The sequence below is a fragment of the Haliotis asinina genome, unplaced genomic scaffold (assembly GCF_037392515.1).
Source record: "Haliotis asinina isolate JCU_RB_2024 unplaced genomic scaffold, JCU_Hal_asi_v2 scaffold_30, whole genome shotgun sequence".
NCBI lineage: Eukaryota > Metazoa > Mollusca > Gastropoda > Lepetellida > Haliotidae > Haliotis > Haliotis asinina.
In genome coordinates this window covers 127,931-140,606 of record NW_027133902.1, presented here as the reverse complement: position 1 = coordinate 140,606, position 12,676 = coordinate 127,931, and positions in this window count along the sequence as shown.

Here is a 12,676-nt window from a genome sequence, read left to right as displayed (position 1 = left end):
TCTACAGGCACGTGGGCATGCTTGGGGAGGCAGATTTATGGACCACGAATTAATTGTTTTCTGTTGGCGTTATCATAGACTTATTTGCTTTGGTTGATAATCTTGATTATAAAAAAGGTTAGATTTGCCGACACACCGAAGCAAAAACTCTCAATAAGTCATCAATGTGTATATGTATATATAATACTGTACGCGTTCAGTTGTCGTCTCACAGTTTGCTGTGTTATCATAGTATGTGTTCATTGTTGTCCAAGGGGACTTTTCCTTGAATATTCTATTTTGTGACATTTTTACATCGACAATCATTGTGTGACGATGTTTTGTTATGGTTATGTCAAATGCAAATGTAACTGATGAAGGATGAGTCTAGACTGGGTACTTTGTGTACCCCTTGTGGCCGAAAGCTATGATTACACGATGCCATTTAGAAAGTGGTCAAATGCAACATATGTCATATGACATCGTGTAATCATAGCTTTCGGCCGTGGGAGCCGTGCCAATTACACTCATCAGAGGGGTACACAAAGTACGCAGTCTAGACTACCAGTTGTCCGACTTTCATTGGAAGTCGCGGTGGCTGAGCGGGCTAGGCGGCTGACTTTGTGTGCTGGCGATTAGGTGCCTGACTCTGAGGGTGTGGGTTCGAATCCCGGATGGGACTCAACCAAAAGAAGTACTAGAATTTGTACTTTACTAAGAAAGTGAAATCCCAAATATGACATATGTTGCATTTGACCACTTTCTAAATGGCATCGTGTAATCATGTCTTATGTACAACTTGTGACTGACACGAGTTCGTCAAAGACCGACAACACAGCGTGCGACAGTTTTGATGTACGCAGAAACTGTTTACATGCCATATATGGCAAGTGTTCTCAGCTTGAAAGGTGTTGTCCTCGAAGTTTCAGGTATCAATTTCAGGCATGAAAGGAGTACGGGATAAAGTCTGTTATTGCATCAATAGGAAGCTACAGCTAGTGGATATGCCCAAATATTTACATATGTCGAAAATGGTGTGACATTGTGCCTCTAAATCTGATGACAATCATGAACTCGAGACGTGTTCTCCACGCTGTTGAGTTGCCTTCGAGAAGGAATGGTGCCGGGTTGCCGACACTTATACAGAGAGACACAGTCATACCGCTTAGTACGCAACAATAGGAACAATATGATCCTCTTCTCATACTCATTTCACTGATATGAACATAAAACATAACAAACACAGATGGTCGTGGCCCTTACCATATGTATAACGTTCCTCTGCCTCAAGGCGAGTGGATTTCGACTGTATTTGTTAATGATCCACTACCAGAAAGTAATGATAATGACATTGTTTGTGATCCAGTACCATAAGTAGTGATAATGACATTGGTTATGAATCACTACCATTAAGTAATGATAATGACATTGTTTGTGATCCAGTACCATAAGTAGTGATAATGACATTGGTTATGAATCACTACCATTAAGTAATGATAATGACATTGTTTGTGATCCAGTACCATAAGTAGTGATGATGACACTGGTTATGAATCACTACCATTAAGTAATGATAATGACATTGTTTGTGATCCAGTACCATAAGTAGTGATGATGACATTGGTTATGAATCACTACCATTAAGTAATGATAATGACATTGTTTGTGATCCAGTACCATAAGTAGTGATGATGACATTGGTTATGAATCACTACCATTAAGTAATGATAATGACATTGTTTGTGATCCAGTACCATAAGTAGTGATAATGACATTGGTTATGAATCACTACCATTAAGTAATGATAATGACATTGTTTGTGATCCAGTACCATAAGTAGTGATGATGACATTGGTTATGAATCACTACCATTAAGTAATGATAATGACATTGGTTGTGATCCAGTATCATAAGTAGTGATAATGACATTGGTTATGAATCACTACCATTAAGTAATGATAATGACATTGGTTGTGATCCACTACCATAAGTAGTGATAATGACATTGGTTATGAATCACTACCATTAAGTAATGATAATGACATTGGTTGTGATCCACTACCATAAGTAGTGATAATGACATTGGTTATGAATCACTACCATTAAGTAATGATAATGACATTGGTTATGAATCACTACCATAAGTAGTGATAATGACATTGGTTATGAATCACTACCATCAAGTAATGATAATGACACTGGTTGTGATCCACTACCATAAGTAGTGATAATGACATTGGTTATGAATCACTACCATTAAGTAATGATAATGACATTGGTTGTGATCCACTACCATAAGTAGTGATAATGACATTGGTTATGAATCACTACCATCAAGTAATGATAATGACATTGTTTGTGATCCAGTACCATAAGTAGAGATGATGACATTGGTTATGAATCACTACCATTAAGTAATGATAATGACATTGTTTGTGATCCAGTACCATAAGTAGTGATGACATTGGTTATGAATCACTACCATTAAGTAATGATAATGACATTGGTTGTGATCCAGTACCATAAGTAGTGATGATGACATTTGTTTTGAATCACTACCATTAAGTAATGATAATGACACTGGTTGTGAGCCAGTAACATAAGTAGTGATGATGACACTGGTTATGAATCACTACCATTAAGTAATGATAATGACACTGGTTGTGATCCAGTACCATAAGTAGTGATGATGACATTTGTTATGAATCACTACCATTAAGTAATGATAATGACATTGTTTGTGATCCAGTACCATAAGTAGTGATAATGACATTGGTTATGAATCACTACCATTAAGTAATGATAATGACACTGGTTGTGATCCAGTACCATAAGTAGTGATGATGACATTTGTTATGAATCACTACCATTAAGTAATGATAATGACATTGTTTGTGATCCAGTACCATAAGTAGTGATAATGACATTGGTTATGAATCACTACCATTAAGTAATGATAATGACATTGTTTGTGATCCAGTACCATAAGTAGTGATAATGACATTGGTTATGAATCACTACCATCAAGTAATGATAATGACATTGGTTGTGATCCACTACCATAAGTAGTGATAATGACATTGGTTATGAATCACTACCATTAAGTAATGATAATGACATTGGTTATGAATCACTACCATTAGGTAATGATAATGACATTGGTTATGAATCACTACCATTAAGTAATGATAATGACATTGGTTATGAATCACTACCATTAAGTAATGATAATGACATTGGTTATGAATCACTACCATTAAGTAATGATAATGACATTGGTTATGAATCACTACCATTAAGTAATGATAATGACATTGGTTATGAATCACTACCATTAAGTAATGATAATGACATTGGTTATGAATCACTACCATTAAGTAATGATAATGACACTGGTTGTGATCCAGTACCATAAGTAGTGATAATGACATTGGGTATGAATCACTACCATTAAGTAATGATAATGACATTGTTTGTGATCCAGTACCATAAGTAGTGATAATGACATTGGTTATGAATCACTACCATTAAGTAATGATAATGACATTGGTTATGAATCACTACCATTAAGTAATGATAATGACATTGGTTATGAATCACTACCATTAAGTAGTGATAATGACATTGGTTATGAATCACTACCATTAAGTAATGATAATGACATTGGTTATGAATCACTACCATTAAGTAATGATAATGACATTGGTTATGAATCACTACCATTAAGTAATGATAATGACATTGGTTATGAATCACTACCATTAAGTAATGATAATGACATTGGTTATGAATCACTACCATTAAGTAATGATAATGACACTGGTTGTGATCCAGTACCATAAGTAGTGATAATGACATTGGTTGCGATGTACTACCATAACGTAATGATCATCATATTGGTTTTGATCCATTAAAATATGGCGATAACAATGACATTTGTCCATGATCCCCCTCAACAAAGTAATGATAATCATATTGTTTAACGATCCATTAAAATGAGGTGACGATAATGACATTTGCTTATGGTCCACCACCACAAAGTGATGTAAATACATTGTTTTTTGATCCAGTACCATATGGTGATGATAATGACATTTGCTTATGGTCCACCACCACAAAGTGATGTAAATACATTGTTTTTTGATCCAGTACCATATGGTGATGATAATGACATCTGTTTATGGTCCACCACCACAAAGTGATGTAAATACATTGTTTTTTGATCCAGTACCATATGGTGATGATAATGACATCTGTTTATGGTCCACCACCACAAAGTGATGTAAATACATTGTTTTTTGATCCAGTACCATATGGTGATGATAATGACATCTGTTTATGGTCCACCACCACAAAGTGATGTAAATACATTGTTTTTTGATCCAGTACCATATGGTGATGATAATAACATCTGTTTATGGTCCACCACCACAAAGTGATGTAAATACATTGTTTTTTGATCCAGTACCATATGGTGATGATAATGACATCTGTTTATGGTCCACCACCACAAAGTGATGTAAATACATTGTTTTTTGATCCAGTACCATATGGTGATGATAATGACATCTGTTTATGGTCCACTACCACAAAGTAATGGTAATGACATTTGTTTTTATGCACTACCACGAAGTGATGATAATCACATTGTTTATGATATACTACCATACAGTGATGACGATGACATTGTTTATGATATACTACCATAAAGTGATGATGATGACATTGTTTATGATATACTACCATAAAGTGATGATGATGACATTGTTTATGATATACTACCATAAAGTGATGATGATGACATTGTTTATGATATACTACCATAAAGTGATGATGATGACATTGTTTATGATCCACTACCACAGATCTAGAGTGATAGTAATGACATTTCTTAATGATCCACTGCTATGAAGGAATGATAACGGCATTTGGTTATAGTCCAGTCCTCCATGTGTCCTCAATCGTTTACTTCTGTGACATCAGTTTTGTCACGTGTCTGCATGAAGTGATCGTGAGCACCTCACCCAACACCCACCGACAGAAACGTATGCACACCCATTACTCTACCACACCCCGGCATACCAACCGACCCTCTCCTACACCCTGACAGTCAACAGCTACAAACACAAACAACCACCCACCCCCCTCACTACCAATCAACTCACTCATTAAACCACACGTGTACACCACCACACACCGGCCCACCGATCAGTCACAAGCAGCATCCCACCCACATCACACAAACACATCCCCAAACACTTATCACATCTCATATATATCAGGGTATCTGTAAAGCCAAGTACACCTAGTCAGCGCCCGTACAACGATATCTCACAAATACGCGTAGATATAGACACAAATACGCGTAGATATAGGCACAAACACGCGTAGATATAGGCACAAACACGTAGGCACATCCGCGTACACACACGTACCATACAGGCAGTGAATACAATACACACAACTACAGACACACATACAAAAACTACAACATAGAAAATTGACGAAGCCTGGATGTGAAGGAAAACCAAGTTCTAACCCTGACCTGGACATGTTTAGAAGGACACGTTTACACAACAACTGATTATTCATTAAATGACTGTATTAAGTGAAAAAAAACACAACTTTTATCAGATTTACATCTACAATTGATGTACTTAATATGTGAAAGTGTGAAATATCTGCTAAACTAAGTTCGGCCTAACCACTGTCTCAGTGGCACGGAAAACATGACGATAAATATTCACTAAACTCTGGATGCATCTACGACTCGGGCCAATAATTTTATTACCTTCCTGTGCTGGCTCAACTTTCCCACGGCATCCAGTCTGCTGAGTCGCCGTTACACTCGAGCCACAAGAGTTTGCTCTCAGTGTGACTCTCATTTTGAGGGGGAAGTCATATAGGCAGACATCTTGATTGGTCTGAAACTGTGAATAATACGCAAGAACTCTTTCCACCTTTAAGAATACCTCTGCATCACTGGTGTTGCCAAGTTTCATCGGGTAGATAATCAGATAGATAAGAAGCGAAATTGAGTTGTGATTGGTATGTTCAACTTCTCAGCGTAGGCACCTGACTGGATAAAGTTCCAGACGAGGGAGATGATGAGATTATCGGTCTGATCCGTGGGTGCTTCCAGGGTATAGTGGAGATTTATCGTGACGTATTGTCGACGATGTGAGCAATGCGGTCTATTTGTAGTAGACCAGCTTAGTGTGAGAGGATATTGTGTTATAAAGGACACTTTACAAAAGCCCATTTTGAAAGAAGATTTACAATATACAATAGCCAAGATAAAAAAATGCGCATTTTATGTCATTAAATGTATTTTGAGTTAGGACAAGAGTTACCCCACCCCACCCCTACCAACGTATTCAGTTTTTTTTAAAAAAAATTATAAATTCACTATAACAGAAGAATACAAACCTTGACAGTTTATGACTTAACATGACCAAGGGTTTCATGACTAAGTACTGTAACTACATGAGTGTTATGGCAGCTGTATCATATTGTTTACCATATACATGTGTAATGATCATGTATTATTTTCCAGATATATAGTCTAGGGTATATGTACATTAACTCTTCCATGTTTGTTTAGACTGCTATAGTCATATTAACAGAAACGATTTTCCCTCTTCAACTTTGATTCCATCGAATCATCTATTGTTATTCTTTAATCTTTATCTTTTATACATACAGTTCATTCTTATTCTCTCTGGGCCGGGGGTACTTTCATTATCTCCTTATAGAGAGCCACTGTCGGCCTACTGAATTCTTGTTACATTTGTCGCAGCCTAAACGTGCGTTTGTAATTATTGCTGGATTACTTAAAGTGTTATGTTATGTAATAAAACATATTTTGGTGGGTATTTATTTTGACAGGGTTAGTGAAGGGTTGACATTTAGTGAAGATGAAATGAAAACAAATAGTCTCTTGGAATTGGCATAATAGATTCAATTCCTGGCTGTTGATCGTTACAAATAATCTTAGCAAGTTTATCAACTTCTCCGTTTGTAGTTAAACCAACATGTGGTGGAATTCAATGCTACAGCTGATGTACATGGAATCCAAAACAGCACCATATTGTATTTCACTGTGTGAGCTTTGGACACCTGCTTAATTGCTTGTACAGCTGACAACCAGTCAGTAAAATGTATTGCTTCGTGTTCATTATCTTGTACTCATTTTAAAGCTTGAAGTATAGTTGACGATCATTCATCCTAAATATTTTGGATAAGAGTAGACCAGGAACACAAACAGCTCCACCAACATCAGCCTGGTTTCCTGGGTCTGTTGCGCCTGCACTAACTCTCCGACACTGACCCAGGCAACCAACTGCCGAATGGCGGCTTTCACTGCAGGGAGACGCGCCATACATTTATTATAGAAAAATCCGAGGGCGGGTAATTAGCAGTTTTTCATAGCATTTTCATCGATACTATGGCAAAGTGTACGTCACCAGAACAACGATCATCGTTACTTTCAGTGCTGGAAAACGTTATTTAAGCAGTTTCGAGACACGAAAATCGTCGTTACATGGGCGATATGTAACCGATGGCACACCTACTTTCATCACCGACATGTGCTTTGATATTTCGTGTCAGCTCGCTATTGCCACGAAATTGTACACATAAAACATGGATGAACGACCACATTGATTGAATATAGCTAGCATCTTCATTTTATCAAATTTGATGACGAAACTATCACCCATTATGTCCCGTCTCATCCGCGTCAGGGTAGGTTTAGCGGATATAGTTTTCGATGGCCTTGTGAAATATACAAGGTAAAGCTCTTTGATCGATATGAATGATGACAGCTAGGGTTTGGCATTCTGAGATCGATATTTAACCTGTACAAAACAATGTGAAACAGTTAACGTATATGCCGGTATCATTCAGAAATGTTTACGATTATCAAATGCGAGTCTTGTCGATGCATAGAGATGTATCATAACGATGAGGTTAAGTAAGTTATTCATTGTATCTAAAACTTGAATGAGTTATTTTCTTTGGATTATCTGGTCTGGTTAAATCCATTTTGGACTGGTAAAATTTCAAAGTCACCAGCCCTGATATCTGGTTGGTTTTTTTTCGCATTTGTTAAACTGCAGTAGCACTTTCCGACCAACTGATAGTCCCTGTTTCTGTGCCTCACAGAGGCGGTGGCGGCAGACCCTAAAGACCCTTGTTCGAATTCATCCAACACCATTCTGAACATATATGAGTATATGATATAATCCGAGGTTTTGCCATTATCCAAGTTGTACGAAATGACATATCGTTTTCATTTTCTGCAAATATTTTACAAATACACTCTTCAAAGAAAGAAACTCAAAGTGAAATTTAAAAATTATACTTACAACTTTGTACGTATGTAAACTCAAACATTTTTTTGGACATTGTTTCTGGAATGTTTCAGAAGATCATACCAAACGCAACAAAAATGATTTTGAAAGGTTTTATCGATCAGGATTGTCATGATGTGCGTGGATGTCATGCAGCACGAATATCAGGCACAATATTCGTTTCTCACGTGCAAAGCATAAGTACAGCATGTAACTATAAAAGACCCAAATGAATTTCACAATTTCATCCACAAGTTTTTGCAAGTACTGTACCCGAAAATGGGACGTCTCAACGCTGCCGATCGATGCAACGGGACGTTTGCAAGCTGGCAAATCAAAGAGCTAGGTGGCAAGGATCTTCAACGTTCATTCCAACACAATAACTCGATTGTGGGATCGATGTCGTCAAACAAATTCGACAAATGACCGTCCAAGATCAGGAAGACCCAGAGTCACCACACCTGCCCAAGATCGGTACATCCGGGTTACCCACCTACGTGACAGCACAACACAAGTTTGGAGCCCGAAGAATGTCCGATTAGACAATCAGGAACAGTCTCCGAGAAGTAGGAATATGGATGGTGTAACACAGTGCTGCCATGGAACCTGGCAAACTGGAGGCGCATATGGTTTAGCGATGAATTCCTGTATCTCTTCAGGCGACGTGATGATAGAGACCGTGTCTGCAGACGACGTCATGAACGTTTTGCTCCCAACTGTATCAGACAGGTGCCCAATCCGGTGAAGAGAGTGTTATGGTGTGGGGAGAGATCTCATACACCCGAAGATGGGAACTTGTGCTTGTCCAAGGCAATCTGACGGCCAATCGATACATCGACCAGATTCTCACGTCCTTCACATTGTTGACCGTCAACGACAGCCCTTCCAACAGGATAACTCCAGGCCCCACACAGCATGTGTCACCGTGGATTACCTGTCCAATAACAACATAAATACTCTCCCCTGGCCCTCCAGATCCCCGGATCTACACACCTTTAGGATCAGATCGACAGACGGGTACGTCGACGTCGTAATCCACCACAGAATCTCCAACAGTTGTTCCACATCTGCAGGAGGAATGGAGAAGGATTCTACAACAAAACATCCAACGACTGATTCGACCTGTATCCAGGAGGTGTCGGGCAGTGGTGGCAGCTGGAGGTGGTCATACGAAGTACTGACTTCAACACCACCTGGTGGACAGTAGGACAAGACAAGATAGCAATGTATTGCTCCACAAAATTTCATTCTCGTATCTTTGTTTTCCGATGATCTACAAGTCCTTGAATGACACCAAAGTTTCATTGATATTTGGGTTTTGCGTTTCTTTTTGTAAAGAGTGCATTATACCCCAATGTGTTGTGATGACTCATATCTCGTGAACCACGGCACCCACATACGTGAAACTTTAAATCTGGCTTTGTTAATGATCCGTTCAAAATACAATGGAAACTTTACAAACATTGGACATCGAGAGTATAGTTATGCTCACTACGTTTACCCCCTCCCCCCCCCTCCCCCCGTAAAACGTGTTTATACTATCGTCGTATATACAAAGAACTTAGCACCCTCTGACATACCTCACGTTTGAATGAGCCCCGATCTTCTTCCTTTGGAGTATATATGAGACACGACTGGTCATCGTGTACAGCAAAGTGATCCTCTTGTATAGAACCTGGCCCAGCTTTGCATGAGGAATGATATAGACTGCCCATTCACAGGATCAGGAGCCTGACAGGGTATGAAGAGGAGAGTGCGGGCTGTCATTCAGTCGAGGTTACACGCGGTATTGACCTCGAATTGTGTAAAACAAGCAAAGTGACATTTTGAATGTTGACATTGAACGATAAGCTCAAAACTGAACGTTCTAGGGCCAGACTTGTACAGATATGGTTTTCTGTGAAATGAGCAATTATCATCATTAACGCCACATGGATTTCAATCATTTTGTCTTTTTCTGGGAGTCAAAGCATCATCAGGATCCATCGTGGTCACTGCGAGACGTTTATGTCCTGTCGAAAGCCTGTCATTACAGTAACACAGGGGGTGATTAATTAATTATTTCTTTGTGTGTGTGTGTGTTGTGTGATATTTTTATAGCGCCGATATATAGCTCAGTCCAGCTGCTCAGTAGGAGCTTTGTTGTTTCCCCTAGATCATGGGTTGCTAATTTCAACGGTTCATCCTGTTATCAATCTAAACACCTGGTGATCATACAGCTCTAGCAGCCACTAGACACATCGAGTTAATGTGGCTTTTACATCCTAACGATGTGCCCAAAAACAATTGGATGGACTGGGGCACATGGTCACAGTACTTGTCAATACAAATTGTCAGTACTGTATGCCCGTTCTTAATTTTTGGCAAAGGGACGATCATGATTGTGGGTGTGTGGTGGTGGTGGTGGTGGTGGTGGTGTGTGTGTGTGTGTGTGCGTGCGCGCGCGCGCGCGTGTGTGTGTGAGTGTGTGTGAGTGAGTGTGTGTGTGTGTGTGTGTGTGTGTGTGTGTGTGTGTGTGTGTGTGTGTGTGTGTGTGTGTGTGTGTGAGTGTGTCCCCACCCATTGTATTCTGGGGACGAGGTAGGGGGTATCAATGTTACACACATGTACAAGGGTGGGGAGGGTGGTCTGCTTTCTTTAATTACGTATATTTAAGAGTTGTGGAAGGGCTGTGTGTGCGGGGGTGGGGGTGGGTTAGTGAGGTAAGGTGTACCCCAGGTTTGCTATGCATGTATTCATGTGGCCACCATCTGGTGATTTACCAACGGTTTCGTGGATATTCTGTTAATGGCACAGGGTCCAGTACTGTACACTAGGGATTGTGACAACATGGAAATTTTAAAGAGTCTGCACACAAAGGTGACTCTAAGGGTTTTTACACCCCATCACCTCAGTCTGGCTGGATCACTAGTCCGACACCTTAGCCAGCTCGCTCACCAATGCGTCTTCACTGTTAGAATGCAGTCTTTCCAATGTCCAGATGTGTGTCCACAATTTACATGAAATGATTATTTCCATGTCGCTATGATACACCTTGAATTTCTCTGACTGTTTATGTTACAAAGCTAAATGAGAATGATTTATGTCTGTATGCATGCTGCGGGTATTGATCAGCAAGGTGTCACAGTCAACAGCTGTGGGTACTGAGTCAGACTATATAGATATGCTCTGACAAATCTTCCGATAACGTGTGTCAGCTGAATAGCACTAGCTGGGATCCTACACTGCTATCGATTGCTATGAGGTTATGCTGCTGGAATATGAAGCGCACAATATAACATTGAAATGTTAAAATATGCTTGGCTTGCCTATCACGATATGTCGAAATACACACATACAGAATTTCTGTTCATCACTGATGTACTGAAATATATCACACATATACAATGTCTGTCTATCACTAACACATTGAAATATATCACACATACACAATGTCTGGCCATCACAGATATGACCCTAGGTCGATTGAATTCGTTTAGTTCATTGTGCAAATTTTCAAATGACAAAAGACCTTATTCAACAATTCTACCAATACGTACATAATTATTGTTCTTTTCAGATATACACCTTTCCAATTTACATAGTCCAACAAGTCGTTGAAATGTGGATGTTTTACAAACAGCTTAATGTGTGAAAGATCTTTTGACTTCATCACAACCAATATAATCTATATACAATATATTTCAAAATGTATTACAATTGTTCCGCTTGATTCTTACAGAGTTCAAATTCATCATTTTCTTCATATTATGTTATATATTCATGCGTATAGATTGATATCAGTAGAAATGAAATAACCATCACGGAACATTCGGGTTGCGATGGAGGGTATGTTTGTTTTGACCATTGGTGTTTGCATTGTTCTAAATTACCTTCACACTCTCTCTCTCTCCCTCTCTCTCTCACGCACATACAAATACACACGCACGCACGCACGCACGCAGACACACAAACACACACGACCTGTACAAATATCACAGCCGCCATATAGCTGGAATATTACTGAGTGCGGCTTAAAATTAAACTCATTCACTCACTACAAATGTCACACATGGCCTCTGCGTACACTTTCACCAACATGACCTCTGTATACGTTATTACCCACAGGACTTTTATAAGTTGTCACACATGACCTCTGTATACGTTATTACCCACAGGACCTTTATAAGTTGTCACACATGACCTCTGTATACGTTATTACCCACAGGACTTTTATAAGTTGTCACACATGACCTCTGTATACGTTATTACCCACAGGACCTTTATAAGTTGTCACACATGACCCCTGTATACTTTGTCACACACGGGATATAAGTACATATGGTACATTCCCAGACACCATG